This window comes from Acomys minous, assembly GCF_964271855.1.
Source record: "Acomys minous genome assembly, chromosome: 11".
NCBI lineage: Eukaryota > Metazoa > Chordata > Mammalia > Rodentia > Muridae > Acomys > Acomys minous.
This window is the reverse complement of record NC_140492.1, coordinates 104,638,707-104,657,298: the sequence shown is the minus strand read 5'-3', so window position 1 is coordinate 104,657,298 and position 18,592 is coordinate 104,638,707. Positions and strand designations below refer to the sequence as shown.

The 18,592-nt window shown below is 38.5% G+C and overlaps 1 pseudogene across 1 annotated transcript; it reads right to left on the bottom strand.

Annotated features, from left to right (window-relative positions):
* Positions 1-2,172: 2,172 nt before the first annotated feature.
* Positions 2,173-4,183, bottom strand: LOC311608090 (calpastatin-like; annotated as a pseudogene). The gene is made up of 3 exons: positions 3,818-4,183; positions 3,554-3,705; positions 2,173-3,349 (listed from the first exon to the last, which is right to left on the bottom strand). The product of its transcript is annotated as a calpastatin-like (transcript).
* Positions 4,184-18,592: the final 14,409 nt, after the last annotated feature.

The following is an 18,592-nucleotide window of genomic DNA, read 5'->3' as shown; positions in this document are numbered from 1 at the left end:
AATGAGAGCGCATGATGATTACTTTTGACTAAGTATTGTATTTTGAATATGACACAACAATGAAAGTAATCTAGTGTAAATTTCTGCCCTAGTTCAGACACAAAAGTAACATAATGAATTGATTGTAATGTAATAATAATGATAATATAGGAAGACAGACTTACAAAGTTTCATATACATTGGTATAGTTTATTAAAAAAGTAAAGACTTGCTGTTATGAGAATTGTTTTACGGCTAAAATTAATACCTGTGCCCAGCTAACATACAACGGTTTCCACACTACTTTGTCTCTACATCATCCTCCCTTTAATTCTCCATTTAACTTATTTATTTACTTCTGATGTATTGGGACGTGAACCCTACAGCCTTGTGCACACTAGACCATCACTGCTGATCCTTGAGCTGTAGAGAATTGAGTTACACCCTCAGGCCTCTTTTTTTCTTTCTATTTTGAGATAGGATCAAGCTAAATGTCCCTGTCTGGTTTTTAACTCATTTTGTGACCCAGGCTGCTATTGATCTTGCAATCTGCTTGTTTCAGCTGCCTGAGTATCTGAGAATATATATCTATACTGTGAGAGAAAGTAAATTACATATATATATATATATATAGTGTGTGTGTGTGTGTGTGTGTTTTATATAAACACTTTTACATTATTATTATTTTAAAAGATGACTACCTCCAGCAGGAGCAAAGAGCCAACTACAGTTGCTAATGATTGCTGATTCATTCAAATTTATTTTTTACAAAGTGTAATAAGCAGAATCAGAAAGACCATCTTTTCATTTCTATAAGAACATTCACTCCACTGACTAGAGGCGCATCTCAGCACTGCCTGCCTGTCGACAGTAATGGAAAGTAACTGTGCTGGTTTTGTATAGTCATTCCAACTTAAGAAGTCTATTGAAAGATGCATTTGCTTCCCATCACGATAGCTGGCACAGCACTTCAGGAAGTGAGACTGGGTTATTCCCTCATAGATCAAAGTCTGCTTGCCAATGGTATATATATTGACCTGTCCAATTCCCTTTTCATGATTGATCACTTTGCCACCCAGAGGATTTCCCTGCCACTCTATCTTAGCAAAGTTCTCTATAAGGCTTTAGATAATTAAAGTTCCCCTTTATTGTTTTATTTTTCAAGGTTTTCTATCATTAATTTATTATTAGCAGCCCCAAATGAGTTATATGCCCAATGTACAATATTTTATATTTTACTTATCAATATTAACCCAAAGATACATTAAATACAGTCCAAAAACCCAAGAGAAAAAGAAGTAATAAGGTATCAGAATACTGACAAAAGATGAGAGCATTATTTTTCAAATGCTAAAAAAAATCAAATGCAAACCGAAAATGCTAATGAGATTTACAGGCACTGTTTTTATAGTGCGCAAAAGTCTGTAAAAGTTTTTTTTTGGGGGGGGGATTTTTGGTGTTTTAACAGACTATCAAATACATTTCTTTTTTTTCAGATCCAGAATTTATTAAAAATAATATCATAATCAGAGCATCACAGGCAGAGCTCAGGGAGTCCTATGGAAGGGTTGGGGGACTGACTGAGGGAGCTTAAGGGGTCAAGGACTTCACAAGAAGACCTACAGAGTAACCTAACCTGGGCCCATGGGGGCTCGCAGAGACTCAACCATTCATCAGCGAGCATGCATGGAGTGGTCCTAGGCCCCCACACATATGTAGCAGATGTGTTTGGTCTTCCTGGAGATCCACCAACAGCTGGAGCTGGGATCCTCTTTGACTCTGATGCCTCACTATGGATCCTGTTCTCTTAAGTGGGATGCCTTGCCTGGCCTCAGTGGGAGAGAATGCACCTAGTCCTGCAGTGACTTAATGTGGTTGGTACCATAGGGGGCCTTCCCTTTCTCTGAGGAGAAGGAGAGGGAGGATGGAGGGGGCGTGGGGGAAGGCAGAGGGGGGAGACGATGATGTCTGGGAGTGGAGGCAAATACATTTCTTAAAAATATAAAACTTCCTTCTCCCACATAAAGGCAATGAAAAGTCTTTGATATTTATCAATACTCAATTCAGAACAAGAGTGAATCAAACAAATTCATTTTCTTCTTAGAAAAGAATAACAAACGAAAATGTTTAAGATGTCAAAAGATATAACAAATACCACTGGCTTGAAGCTACCCAGAAAAGTTGTCACAGAACCTTTCTTCTCCAAAAGTCACCATCCATCAATTGAACAACGTCTTTTCAGATATCCGACTATGTAAACTTTAGCTTGCATTTTCATCAGCCTTTGGCTCGGACACTTCCTCTGTCCTCTTGGAGGAATCCTTTGTTTTCACTCCATTCTTTGATGTTTTGGCACTTGAAGTCTTCTTGCTCTTCTCCTTTGCTGTACTCTGTGAGGTCTCTATAGTTGAGGGGCAGCTATCCAAATCTTCTGAGAGGGCATCAGTGGGGTCCTGGTCCTGATAAAGCTTCTGTTATTTTTTTCACCAGTGGCTTCTCTTGTTTGCCCTGCCCATCACTGTCCAGGAGATGCCTGTATTCAGGTCGGATGATGTCGTCTCTCTCCCAGCGTCTTGTTATGTTCCGCTTTGATGTTCTTTTTCCTCATTTCATCATCTAGTGGCTTGTCCTCATCTGAATAAGTCTGTCTTTGCCAAAGACTGTCAGAAAGCTTATCTGAGGCTTCACTGAAGTCTTTGTCTCTCTGCTCAGTGTCAGGCAGTGGGCCTGTTGTGTGGGTGCTAGGTGCAGGCATCTGGGAAATGGCTTCAGAAATGGCAGCAGGAAGTTTGACATCTTCATAGTCAAGAGATGATATGTTTGCTAGATTGCAAGGGTCCCAAGACAATGCATCAGGAAGGAAGTCATCTCTCAACGGTGTAATTTATTCCTTGGACTTTTTTGGAAGAACTGGTTTTCCCTCTTTAACCTTGACCTCCTTTAGTCTATAATCAAGAGGAACTGTTTCTTTTTTTTTTTTTTCACCAAGTTTCACATGGTCTTCTTCTTTAGCTTTCTCCGTGAATTTATTTACCACAGGTTTTTCATCTTCTGGGTCTGCTTCTCTTTCCCCAGGCTTCAAGCCAAGGCTTCTACAGCATCATCTGGCACCATGCCCTTCAAGGATGCTGGTTTGAGTGGTGCTGACTGCATTCAGCACATGGAGGTCTGAGGCACAGCCTTCCCAGCCACAGGAGTTGAGGATGTGTCCTGAGATTTTTCTATTTTCTCACATGGGTTAGATGGTTTGTCTTGATATGTTGATTGGCCAAAGTCTTTGGAAAACTCCCCGATTATCTCTAACTCACTCGGGCACTTAGACGTTTCTTTTGGATCCAGGAATAGTGGTTTATCCATAGTTAGCTTTAACCTGTGCTAAGAGGGGAACTGTGTCATGATCTTCACCACACTTCCCCTGCCTTTCTTCTTCCTCCTCCTCCTCCTCCTCCTCCTCCTCCTCCTCCTCCTCCTCCTCCTCTTCTTCTTCTTCTTCTTCTTCTTCTTCTTCTTCTTCTTCTTCTTCTTCTTCTTCTTCTTTTATTTGCCTCTTTGCCTTGTTCAGCTGGGCTAAGGTTGTTCAGGGTCTGGCTGTCTGGTGCCCAGTGAATTTGACAGAGACTGCAGGACTTGATCATTCATGACTCCATTTTCAACCTTCTTCTCCTGGGGAGGCACATCACTTCTGGTCACTCCCAAAATACTGTGACTGTAACATTTATATAATTCCTGATTATTTTGTGGATCTTCTTACTGTAGGTAGTTTATTGTATAGATGCATAATTATATATATACATATATATATGTAAAAAATAAATAATTAATTAAAAAATAAAACTTCCCCTGTAGATTTCTCTTTCTCATTTGATTTCCAGTCAGAGAACTACAGGTGAAGTTGGATGACAAAGTGTCTGTATTATGACCAGTCCCCATGAGTTTAGGTGATTCTGGAGGAGATCTGGCAACCCCTTCCTTTTCATCCAGAAATTTCCTGTACTCTAGAGGAACAGTCCCTTCTTTTATTTTCAACTTCTCAAGGGAAGTACAATCCATTGGGTCCCAAACTGCTGGTCCACCATATGGTATATCATCTTTGTTAAGGATCTTCAGGTTTGCCTAAAATGTCTATCAGGTCATCCAGCACAGCATCCATGCGTGACTTGTCAGATAGATTATTCAGTTTGAACTCCACTGGTAGAGCTGGCATTAATTATTTATTTTCTTTTTTCTTATCAACTGTTCTATATCATTCCTTCCACAGCACAGGGGACACTGTGGAAAAGCATGTGAAAAGAATGTAAGAGCCAGAAGAGAAAAAGGACTTCAGTGAGATACTGTCATTTTCACATCACATTGTCACTGCACCCATATACAGAAAGCTACTTAGAGTCACCTGCACCAAGACCCACACAAAGTAGGGCCCATCAATGTTCCACCAGGGATAGAAGAGAAGTTCACAAGATGCTGACCCTTCCTGAGACACCGTTGGTAATCAATGGTTGCTAGGACTGTGTGGTCTTATTCCTCACTGTGGCAGCCACCTGTGGCTTGCCCTTACTCAAGGAAATAACACCTCACTGCATGCTCATGCAACCAACAACAGTTAGACGTAGTAGGCCACCAAAAACATATATGAAGGTGGGAGTATTTGATGGGAAAAAAGGGTTCAGTATGAATATACAAAAGATAAGGAAGGATAATGGGAGCATGTGATCAAAATGCATTATATATAATACAATTTTAGTAAGAAGTACCTTAGTTATAGCTATGAAAGAATACATTTAAAGAAATTTTTGAAAAAGGAGAAATGCTTCTAAAAAGTACTTCCTGTTCCTATGACAGAGTTCATTTAAACAGGAACTGTGGTAGAACAGAAAGGAATAGTGTGGTTGAACCAGGGCTTTGAGTTGTTTTCCAGTGTTCTAGTGTTCTTCCTTCTTGAAGCAGGAAGCTACATATTTCCTTTCTAACTGCTCTGAAAAATAATCCAGGGGAAACATAAATTTAAAATTTGGAGAATAAATCTCTCACATTGGGTATAATTATTAAATCCTAAATAAAAATGACAACTCCCATAGATATTTGAGGTAGATTGTTATAATGGGTAGAAAATAATCCCCGAATCCCCTCTAATTCCACTGTCTAGCATCTACACAGTCTGCTTCTGTGGAACGATGAACTGGACCCAGTATGCTCACTCCAGGGTTCCTAAAAACTCCCCATAAACAGCTTGTACCCTGACCTGAAATACTCAAAGCTTGAAGTACTTATGAGTACCATATTGATTGACTGAGAATACTGTGGACTTCAGAACACTAGAAAATAATAGGGAAGTGTCTATAGGAATCCATGGGCACGAAAGCTTTATTTTTCTTCGTGGGATTGGTGACAGAAGACTCATAACTGAGAATGAGACATTGAAGATTTATGTGTTACTCCAACCCTCCCCCACACACAAAAAAGAAATGGTCCACACCGGAAGCTACTGAAGAGAGTCCTTAAATAACGGTGACAAAGATGCTGAAGCGTTTCACACTTGATGCTTCTGGCAGGGACTGGGGTAGGACTAAATTTTCTTTAAGGAGCTGTCCACTGGGAGGTTGAGTATGTGAGTAACACAAAATTGACTTGATGTTTGTTTGTTTGGGTGGGTGGGTGGGTGGGTCAGTAGATGGCTCAAGGGACCTGGGAAGAACTGAGAGTGAGTATGGTCAAGGTGCATTGCACAAAATCACCAAATAATTAATAAAAATATTATGTTGGGTGGATGAAAGAAAAAAATATGTCCTTCATGAAAAATTTCAAATTGAGTACACTTTCCACATACCCATCGTGACAGAATTAGCAGAGGACCAGCCTTGATGACACCAGAAATAAAGTCATGTGTTTTCTTGCTGCCACGACAGAAAACATAGCAGAAGCAATTTAAAGTGGGAAAGGTTTCTTTTGATTCACAGTTTGAAGATAATGTTTACTACCATTACAAGGAAGTCATGGCTGCATGAGCGTGAGGCAGTTGGCCATACTGCATTAGCATTGGAAGCAGAGGGGATGGACTCCTTCCTGCTGTCAAGTCCACTTTCCCCTTTTTGTTCTGCCTTGTACTCCAACCCATGGGATGGCATTACCCATATTTGGAGTAGATCTTCTCCTTTAATGCACACATTTCTAAATAATCTCTCACAGACATATTCATAGTTGAGTTTCTGTGCTGATTTTAAAGTCTGTAAAATGAAACTTTGCAGTATACTCAGTACACTGCAGTATACTTTGAAGTATAGTTGGATTATTCCGTTCCAAATCTTTAAATAGAATCAACAATATTATAAGCTATAGGATCCAAAAGGATATTATAACAATGTTTGTGCAGAGATAGGAAAATATGTAGATGATATATAGTTATATAGATAGTTATATAGATAGATGATAGAAAATAGGTCATAGATATATAGACAGATTATAGCTAAATATAGAAAGACAAATGGCAGAAAGATATGTGATGATATATATGTGTGTGTGTGTGTGTGTGTGTGTGTGTGTGTGTGTGTGTGTGTGTAACAGGTACATAGATAGATAGATAGATAGGGAGACAGACTGGGAAGAGTATTCATGGGCAAAGTACAATATGGACTATCTGTAGCATTCTTTCTTTCTTGATTTGTTATGTGTACTCAAAAGTCCCTTGAAATGCTCTATTTAAATTATAAATATAAAATTATGTATTAATAATTTACATAACCCTCATTCAAATATAGACACTGAGTTCTGTAAGTACCAGAAATTACTTACTGAACCAAGAGCTTCTGATACTGTTGATGGGAAAAAAACAGACTTGGGTTGAAGGAATCTCAGCAAGACTGAGGCTGAAATGACTTCACTGCAAGCAACCAGATTTTTTTTAATATCAGATTTTTTATGCCCCTATCAGAAAGAGAATGCAATGGTAGTTGCCAGGAAGAATACAGTTGTCATTGCCAGGATACAATAGAGTTTGCAAGCTACACAGGATGCAGGCCAGTGCCTAGGACTAATTGTCCACCCTAGCTTGCTGACCACTAGTGAATGCAGGGATATGCAGGTGGCCTGAATGCTCCACTCTTGAGGGAGTCCCCTGGTTTCTCAGAACTGAAAGGCACACAGTGCCCCGGTAGCCACAAACTCTAACCTGAAAGACTTAAAACATATGGCTCTCAAGGCAGATAGACCAGGCCAAATTCATAAATTTCTGCAGTTCCCTCTTACTTATTTATTTTTAATTTAAGGGTAAGCAAGTCATTCTTCAAAGCAGACATAGAGTAGCAAATTATCCTTAAGGGTATTATGCTTCCTAGTATAACAAATAACAAAATTCAGAGAGACATTCCCTTGGACTACAGTTTAGGAGTCCAATTACAACAGAAAAATAATGACCAAAAATGCTTTCTTAGGTTTTGCACAGCAACACAAGAGCGTAATTCATCCAACTTTGAGTGTTGGATGAAATATTGTGTAATTAACTATTATGCAAGGCCTGAACATCAATACTCAAACTGTCATGTGATCATATTTATGTAAGGTGATTAGGAACCTGACTCTAATTAAATTGAGAATCATTAACATAGACAGAAATGTTATTCTCTGTCCAGTTTGCAAAGTGAAGCCTAGGGGAATCAGGAACAGAAGCCCAGTAAGCTTCAGCATTGAGCGACGCATCCAACAAAGTCAGCATTTCAGGGAACAGCAGTTCTGCAGGAACACCCTCCCCTTGAGAGTTCACAAACTCTTTCCCCCCAATATAATTTCTTCATCTGAGTCTTTGTTTGTAGCGGGGACTCTGTTCTCCTTCGATCAATGACTCCATCACCCTGTTCTTGTCCTTTGTTTCAGGTGTATCCTCTATAGATGCCTTAGAATCTATCTTCCACAGGTTGAGTCAGTCTTTCATGTATCTACACTGATCTTTCAGAACCTGTAGAAGAAACACAGACATAGCCTAGGCTCCAGTGAATTACTGAATCCAGGCTGATCCATTGACCTGACACAACATCTCTCAAAGGACCATGACCCTGGACATCTCAGAGGGGCCAAAAGATGTTCTGTAGCAGTGAGGCCATCCTTGCCCACATTTTATAAGACTAAGGATGTAAAATAAAAGATAAAATATTATTAGGAGTAGCTGTACTGTCCTTCTCTCCCTCCTTTATTTTTAAATAATGTTTAAGTTGTCCATTGACTCTTCCCACAAAAGATTAACCCGGGGTGGTAAATAGAAATCCTGTGATGTCAGTTACTACATACTGCTGGCAAAATTCCTGCAAAGGCTTAGTAGTGTACGTTGGACCATTATCACTTTTTAATATTTTACAGGGGCCCCAAACAGCAAAAGCACTGAGTAAAGAGGTGATAATATCTTTTAGTGTTTTTTTTTCCTGGTAAGGGATCAGTGAAAATGAGTAATGAGGTCTTTGATCGACTTGAACTTAAATTTTGTTATGCCACTCCTGGGCATACAGCTAAAATATGCTCCACCACACAACAGTAGCATTTGATCAACTATACTCATCGCAGCCTTATTCATAACAGCCAGAAACTGGAAACAACCCACTTGCTACTCAACTGAAGAATGGATAATTACAATGATACATTTATACAATTGTGTATACCCAACCAAGATGTACTACTCAGCTATTAAAAACAAGAAAATTATGAAATTTGCAGACAGATGAATAGAACTAACAAAGATAATCCTAAGTGAGGTAACCTAGCCCCAAAAGACACACATAGTATATATTCACTTACAGGTAAATATTAGCCATGTAGTACAGGATAACCATACTATAATCCACAGACTCAAAGAAGGTAAGTAACAAGGAGGGCCCAAGGGAGGGTGCTTGAATCCCACTCAAAAGGGGAAATAGAATAGACATCTGAAGTGAATGGAGAGGTAACTGGATGGTAGGAGGTGCAGAAAAGACCACTGGGGTGAAGGTGAGATGTTAGGAGAATGGAGGTGGGGGTTGACATGGCTGAGAGGAGTGAAACCTAGGACGGGAGTCATCTCTGGGAAAATCTGGATACCTGCGACAGAGTAGGCTCCTAGGATATGGGGGTGACTCTATCTGAGACTCCTAGCAGTAGGGGACATGGAGACAAAAGTCACCTCACAGACAGGGAGGATTTCAGTGGAGGGAGGGGGGACACAAATCCACACACAAAACCTTCAACACAAATTTTACCCTGCCTCCAAGACGTGCAGAGATAAAGATGGAACAGAAATTGAGGGAACGGCCAACCAATGACTGGCCCAACCTGAGACCCACCTCGTGGCAGATAGCCAAACCCTGACACTATTGATTCTCTGCTGTGCTCGCAGACAGGAGCCTAGCGAAACTATCCCCTGAAAGGCTCCACCAAACAGCAGATTGAAACAGATGCCAAGACTCAAAGCCAAACATTAGGCAGAACTTGGGGAGTCTTGTGGGCGAATAAGAAGAAGAATAGAAGGACCCAGAGGGGACAGGAACTTTACAAAAAGACCGACAGAGTCAGCCAACCTAGGCCTATGGGGGCTTACAGAGACTGAAGCACCAACCAAACAACATGCACAGACTAGACTTTTTTTTGTCTTGCAAAACTACAAAACCTTGATGAAAATGCTTCCATGTTGGAAAATGGAATTTGATGTAACCAAAATCTGTGTTCCTGGGCCATGGCTGCTCCAAATGGTTCCAGAAGAAATTAACTCTTAATATCTTTAAAAAAAAACTGGGTAAAGATAAATATAAACAATAAAGACTCAAAACAGCAGTTAAAAAAGTGCTAGGAATCTACTATCTGGGGCAGATGGCCAATGATTTGTGTCTTATTTTTTGATCTCACTGTCTGGAATTTCAATTACAGTCTATGAGATAATCACCTCTGGCCTATTATAGGAGCCAGTCTGATGATTTTCTTGTGCTATTGTTAAAAGAAAAATCTCATATCCCTGTCCAGTTCCAGTGGTGAGGAAAGCTCAGCTCGGTACTGTGCAATGAAGTGGGAAATGTTCTCGGTAATCGCAGCAGTGGGGATGGTTCATTTTCAAAAGCTAAAAGAGCAGCAGCAATAATAAAGTGTCGAGATGCATTATTACCCATTATTCCTAGCGCCAGGGAAAATGCTAGGCAGTCTCTTGCCAATTATTCTCAGGCAGGAACTTGGAATTCAGCTTTCATTTTTGATAGGCTGGAGTTTCTTACTTTATCCGCTTGCACCCTCTGACATCTACTTACAAAATACGTGATCTTGAAGTGGCAAATGGCAGTTTCAAGCATGGGGGACACACACAATCCAGGAAAATAAGATTGTGGGCTTTGGAAATGCAGTTTTCTCTGTGTATATTTTGGGAAAGTACTTCAAGCCACCATGTGCACAGCATAATCCATGGATACCTAAGTTCCTTATGCAAAATGCATCGTATTTACTTATAACCTATGCATGTACAAATGTAGATTTTAAACTCATCTTTAAATTACTTATACTACAAAATAAAATATAAAAGTAAGTGAATGCCTGCCACAGTTTAGAACACAACAAGGAAGAACGGTTATATGTGTTCTGTACAGATGCATTTTTAAAATATTTCTGATTTATGTTTGTTTGAATTCTTACAAAAGATAACTAAACTTGTCACAGTACTACAGGCAGCTTAAAAAATAACCAGTTTCTATTCATGAAAGCAATTCTGAAGCATGGGATTTACTCCATATGTGTATTATTTTTTGGAAGATTAATATCTACACAAACATTGGATGGCTATAAATGCTAGAAATATCTTAAAATGGTGGCAGAAATTGATATTTCCTAATAACCAAAGTGTTTTGTGAGCAATATTACAAAATACTATTAAAAGTAAATGTAATAGAAACAAAACCATTTCACACTCTTCTGGGTTAACATAATTTGATAGAGTTATTTTTTAAGTACTACCAGGTTATCTCAGCAAGAGGCAGATTTTAAAGTTTTAATTATCTTGTAGATTCATTTGCTTAATTTTACAGAATCAAACAAATTTAAAAAATTTAAAAATTGGTGGCAATATTGGCATATGTTATGCTTTGTTTTTTGTTAGGTAAGAGAAAATTTTGCCTTGATATTTCTAAATATTACTAAAACTTATGAAGGAAAATAGTGATTTCAAATGGAGAAATAGGTAAAACTCAAGAAAGGCTTCAATTGGGGTAGTTAGAGGGAAGTCAGTACAGAAGAATAAGGAGGGGAGATGATAACATAACACTAATGATATCAGTAAAAACATACAGAATCATTATTCATTAAGTTAAATTGCATATAATACATATAGTCTATATAAATGCATACAAATATATAAATATACATACACATGTATGCATATACATACATATACACATATAGTTCAAATGAAGTTATCCCACTTGGGTTGACAATACTACTACACCCAAGAACTGTCTAATAAAAATTCCAGTACCAGGCATGAAAAACAACCATTTGAGCTGTTGCTTAGGGAAGTCCAAGAGACTCTCTGCACAATATAGGCTATTGCTACTGCCTTGGATTGTCTCCCAGAGTCTGAAGGCAAGTCCCAATTGCTGAGTACACTGTGAAGTTGGACACACCCAGAGACATAAGCTAGATTTGACCTGGATGCCTTTCTGCTGAAAGCTGCCATTTGTAGTACTGGAAGATGCCACGTAAGCTTCCAAGGGAGATTTACAACCAATAGTCTAACCCATGAACCACGATGATGACCAGATGCTACAGTATCTATAAGGGTGCAACAGGGGCGCTCATATCTTGTTTGAGACATACCCAGTATGGCCGTAAATGATACACACAACCTCATTCTCTGAGAACTCTGGGGATCCAATGCCTGTTTTCTGGATTTATTGAAACTGTTGTAGTCAAAATTATCTGAGCGTACAAGAGAGGGATGAAACATATTTTTAGGATAATACTTACAGCTTCATAATTCAACTCTTGTTGTTGGGGATGTTCTTTCAAACTTGCATGTTGGTGTTTGGCCAAGATAAAACTCCCAGTGGCATATGTGGGGGTTGCTAAACTCAGTTTTTGAATGCGTTTTGAAAAGGTGCTTATAAACATTGTGACTGTATTGTTAAAAAGAAGCATAAAAACTGCTTTGAAAACAATGTAAATAATACTAAGTGGGCTGGAGTTTTAAGGTTTCCTTATGTAATGTGCGATACATTGAGGGAAAGTGACAAATACTGAATATTTAAAGTAAATGTCTCTTAGGCTGGAGATGTAGATCAGGCATAGAATATATGACTTGCGTGAGTGTGGCCTTGAGTTCAACCCTAGAAACGACAAAAACTCTAACGTTCTCACCAATCCTCACACAATATGGGGTTATTTTTTGAAATATTAAGCCTTTATAGTAGTACATAAATAAAATGAATTCTCTTTTTTATTTTATTTTATTAATTTATTCATATTACATCTCAATGGTTATCCCCTCCCTTGTATCCTCCCATTTCTCCCTCCCTCCCATTTTCCTCTTACTCCCCTTCCCTATGACTGTTCCTGAGGGGGACCTCCTCCCCCTGTATATGCTCATAGGGTATCAAGTCTCTTCTTGGTAGCCTGCTATCCTTTCTCTGAGTGCCCCCAGGTCTCCCCATTCAGGGGACGTGGTCAAATATGAGGCACCAGAGTATGAATTCTCTTTTTAAAATGTCAGATAAGGAAGTTTTAAAAATAATATTATCTCTTTTTCCTTTCTCATGAATTCTAATTATACCAGCATATTCTGTGGAGCCAGTTCACAATTTACTCCTTCTTCTAAAAATGTAAAATTCCTAAACCCTGAAGGAAAGAAATCTACTCAAAGGAGAGAAATAAATATAGAAGACAATTAGGGCAAAGTTATGGGTTTTAAATTAAGTTTTTCCACTCTGCTCTTCCCAGAATTAAAATGGAAGAAAGATAAAGTCATGCTATGCTCTAAATGTGGTTATAATTAACTATGACTTCAATGTCTAAAATTTAAAGTGGGGTGACAGGTAAGTATGTCTCCCGAAAAGGAGAAAACATGGCTTGATTCTAGAGCTAAATCTAATTCTCAGAACTGAGTTGGAAGCAAGTCCATTTGCTAGCCTAGCTGGGAGCCAGCTAAAATTAGCAGGGATGCTTGCTGTGTCCCAACAGAACTGAGGTAGGGTAGGATAGGAAAATTGAATATTGAGAGAGAAAGAAAGTTTGCATGTCAAGGCCACTAGAAATATTTTGACATTGGAATCAAATGATTTTGCTCATAAAATTTAAATAAGAGGGTTCTGTGTTAAACGTATGGTTTTAGATACCGTGCCCTTACTTTACACAAAAAGGTGCTGGATATGTATAGGACTGGGTTTGTAACCTGTATCGACTCATTCAGAAAAGCCCCTTCTCCATTGTTTCCTCACGGCAGTAATGGAATGTGGATCTCTAGTTCTCAAGTTTGCACCTGCCTCCAAGTCTCAGTATTTTAATTACTGTTATGGTGTGATTTTCCCCCTTGAATATAGCACAACTAACATGATAGTGAAGAAATAAATACTCACTAGATATTAAATTATTTTTGTGAGTCTCTAGGAAACTTTTTTTTAACCAAGATACTGATAAACTATTTTTTTTTAATGAAAAACTGGCCTTTAAGTGCTATCATACGGGATCGAGCTAATACCTTATTTATTAGCTGATATTAGAACTGTGTAGAAGAGGGCAAGGCGTGTAGTTCAGGAATATATCACGTGTATATGCAAAGCTCTGGGTTCATTCCACACCATTGGAGGTGTGAACTTGGAGCATTATCTCAGCCTGCTGAACTTCACCAAATATCTAAAGCACAGTTTCTGTAAATGCTTTGATTTCTAAACAGATAACTGGATTCACTTGAGAGAGTTTTGCTTGCTTCATCTTGCTTTTATTCAGAAATATATACAGATGAGGCAACGAGAGGCATCAGAATGCTGCCCAACCATAGATCTCAGAAAGGTAGGAACTGGACATGAAATCTTTACTGTGTCCTGTTTCCATTCTATGGACTCTTGTTACGATTCAATGACAGACTCGACATGCAGATGCCAAGATCAGGTATCTCTATACATAACCCATACATACTCTGTACTTTCTCACCATAGCTGCTGCTGTATTTGTAGTAGATGCTACCTTAGTGAATAAATTCCACACATCCACTCAACTAGCTAGTTGCTTTTAACCTGGAAACTTTCTTTCAGACTACTTTTCTTCATAAGTCATGAAGCTCTTTTATTATGTCAGCTATGTATTATTTCCTCATCTGGAATATCAGTTCTACAATGATAGAACTGTTGCCTATTTTGTGCCCTGTTATGCTTGCCTCATATTAACTGCTAATGTGTAAATAATACTGAACCAAACCAATAATCCATTTAAAGAAGGAATAGCGGATAAAATGCTCACCATATCAAATCATTGCTATCACTTACTAATCAACTATAAAACAATTTTCTAATTCAAACTGTAAATGAAAAAAAGAGCACAATCTACATTTAGGATACACATATTTTACTTATCTTCCATTAATTTGCTTGGCCTTCTTATTTTGAGTAGCTTTGTTAAGGGCCTGCTCGATCTCCACACCAAAGAAATCGGTAGAGTCAACATTGTAGTTTGCAGTTTGACGGGTGGAATGCATATTTCTTTGAACCAGATTTTGATAGAAGTCATAGTAAATTAATCATAGGACAGATTCTTGCATATTGACTTTTGGTTGGCTGGGATGTTCATCGATTCATTGGTAGCCATCACTGAAGTCCTTGCTTTTTTAGCACACAGCCTGAGGACATTCATCAGGCTAGCAAAGGAACTCAGAGATGGCAGTTTCCTTGTTAGAGAATTAATTGTCACATTTTAGAGCTCCAGACCAAATGGCCTGATCTTTAAGTGGCAAGAAGTGATGCTTGTTCTGCTCTTGATGGATGTTTCCCAGGGGGAAAATACCTAAAAAATTAGGTGGCTATCAATAACCTTCAGAGCCCTAATTTGAATTTTGGCTTATTGGCTTTAGTTTAGTGATTCAAACTCATGTTTTGTGCAATAAAAATGACAAAGGTGATTAATGTACCCAAGGTAAAATCTAGATTTAAGAGGGAGAAAATAGCCTACGTGTGTAGGTAGTTTATTGTTAAATTGAGCACCAATTGTGTAAATAAACGGGTTACATTCTGTCACCTGCTCATGGCTTTCTTAAGATTAAACGATGGTATTAACAGTAATGTAGACACATCTCTAGTATCTACCAAGTTCAAATAAATGAAATAATTGATGCAGCAAATACGAGACTCTAGAGCATTAGTGGCCAGGCATATCTGGATAATACATCGCAAGAGAATGGTTCTAACACTCATGAACATGTCTGGTGTTTTGATTCAGCTGATGTATGCACTGTCCATGTTTCTACCTCTCTTTCCTGGTCAAGAGAGACCAACCCTGTTCTCCCCCCCTCAGAATAAATGATGCATCTACCCAAAAGGAAGCTGCTATCTTTCCTCCCCTCTAGGCTACAGGCACGTAGTAAGCTGTTAGTTTTATGCTGCCTCACATCCTTTCTAATTCTAAGTTTAAGTTCTTAGATCACAAGTTGAACTGTTACCTTTGATGGCATTTTACAGCTCTCCCTTCTTTTCTCTGCATGCTTGTGTTGGGTGACACCCCTGGGTTCCTATCCCATCAGGGCTTAGAAACATGATCTACCCGAAGGTATGCAATTTGCCCTAAGCAATGATGCTTCAGTCACCAGCTCACTCAAAGCATGACCCATGAAAATCCCAGATCCTGATAAAACCACAGCCCTCCTGATTAAATGCATTGTTCCATTGACCTTCCAAACCTCTGCGATATTTCCTACTTGTGAGTTACATGATACTCCTATCATTTTGTGAGCTTTTGTTATTTTGACTCCTTCATATGGCAACAGACAGGATCTAATGCCTTGTCTGAGTTTGGTCCTAGATAGTGAGTATTCAGCATTAGTAAAGAGAACATAGAGCAAACAGAAATATTATAATACTGTCAGGTACAATTACATTTCCTATGAGAGCTATACCTGGTTGATGGTTGAACCCTTACCTATTAAGCAATCTATCAAGGTTAAGGAAGAGGCACATAGTAAACAACAGGTAAGCATCCATGTCTAAATCTGCTAAGGTTCTGCTAGGGCAAAGTTTGAGTTCATCAGAAAGTATTGACACAAAGACCACCGCTCTCATCTTAAAGGCAACAAGGGATAGTTTATTCTGGAGCCATTTTTGTATGACCATGTCCCGGGACCACAGATTTAGGTTACCCCAAGTTTCACATCTCAGCATGGAAATAGTTTAATAGTTTTAAAGAACAAAGTAATATATCAAGGCAAGTTCACAATACACTGGTGGCTACACTGGTGGCTACAGCAGAGAGAGGCAGGTGCATATGTGTGTGTGTGTGTGTGTGTGTGTGTGTGTGTGTGTGTGTGTGTGTGTGTGATTTATTGTTATGCTATATGCATCATATAGGAGGCTTTTAAACTGCATACATATGTAGGAGATGGGGAGGTTTTTCTCTAGGTCTGAGATGCTATCTGAGTTTTTGGGAAGGTGGAAGCAAGTGGTTTGCTAAGTTAATAGATATCTACTGGCCACAGGATGTTAGATCTGCTACAGATGTGGGAAAGGAATGGTTGTTCCTGAGGGCTATACCTAGCCCAAGATAAGGCAACTGGCCTTTGAACTGGCAACAATCTAATACTGAAGTTCTAATCAGTCATTCAGTCTCTGGTAGCACAGCCTCCTTTTAGGAATTTTCATTCGCAAAAGAGACCTCAATACCAAAGCAGAAAAGCATAAAAACTATATAATAAAAAAATCCAAAATGATACTTTTCAAATTCAACAATTTAAAGGTATATTTTCTAACATATATATTAGTATACAACTGTGTGCATATATGAAATTAAAAAATTGATTATTTGAGTATGGAGTGTGAAATATTTCATGTCATATTATGATTGTGCATATAATAATTATTATATCATATGGTATTCACATAATCCTTTTGGATCTTAAGCTTGTCTTGATCATTTCTATCTCTTCTGGACAACAGAACCTTGCCCAGAGGTCCTGCCCCTCCCCACTTCCCTACCAGGGTCCTTATTGTGTTTTGTTTGTTTCTTTGTTTTCTTTTGTCACCTCTGTCATTTTGCCCTCCACATAAAAATTCTATTGTCAGAATTCAGAGAAAATACAGCATCTCACAAAATTCCTAATTAAGCTTTATAAATACTAAGGACGGCATTTTGATGTTCATTTTGAAATAGCTAGTTGTCCACTGGTTCCATATCAAACTACAGGGCAGAGAAATGGAACCGTGATCCTCAGATCTCAATGTTAGTATGTAGCAGTCCTGGCCCCAGAGGAATACTGCTGAGGATGGCAATCCCAAAGAATGTTTCCTGGTGCTTCAGCTTCCAGTGCCAAGACCTGTTGTCTGACTCCTCCACTAATTGTTTTCTCTTCACAGCTGCCTTTCCCACCTTTCACCAGTCATAGAGGTGGGCCTAATTATTGAGTTAGAGAAAAAGAGAATGAAAGCCAGTATAAAAACAACAAGTTTAATGGGTATATTGTTGCATTGCTCTGGAATATTTGATATTTTAAAAATGGATTGTAAAACTTTTGTTATAGGTAACAATAATTACCTCATTTAAAGCATTATTAAAAATCTCTACTTATGGAGGAAATTCTTTTTATGAGCAAATTACAACTAAGCGAACACAGATTCTGGAAGGTCTACTTGTCCTTGGTTCATCTACTATAAATAATATTAATTAAAGGCACCTCATCCCACTTATTAACTAGTCAAATAGATACATCACCATGGAGTGCACTGACTCCTTATAGGTTACTAAGTTGTTTTACCTTACCAATTAGTGGCCAGTTTACAGCTATACAGCAATATATATTAATTTAGAACTTGCGTTTTCTTCCAAGGTGGTGGGGGCTAACTTTAGCTTATGGAGGGAGCGGCAGGAACTCTCTTCTCACTAAATGTGCCCTCAAGATTCAGGTTCTTAGAACAGGAAAAAAACCACCTGATAACTTCTTATAACAGAGTTTTTGGGAGTCACTGTTTACACCTGCAACATCCTTTCTGCCCTCCTTCCTCAATGTAAATGTAAAATAACAGTCTCTACAATGGATCCACAGTAAAAGAATTCTCTAGAACGAGCTGCTTATTTGTTCTAATTTTAAATCTACCTGGAATTTCATGAGATTAGACAGAAAGAAACCATTTACTCACTACCCAGCTTCCTCCAACAGCCATTTCTGACAGAATACATATAGTGCACATTGTGGCAGTCCGCCATCATATCTACGGGTCTGTTTGTACAGTATAGCTTTAAATTACTTAGTAAATTAATTCTTAATAGTGGTAGTTAAGGAGAAATAAAATTTTCAATACAGTGTAGAATTCTAACCACATTTTTTAAAAGAGCAATAAATGAAAAGCAAACCACAGTGAGAAACCCTGCACCTGTGTTCTTGCGCATGTGGGACTGAAACTGAATATAAATGTTCCAAGCATTCTCTCTGTTGTTCTCT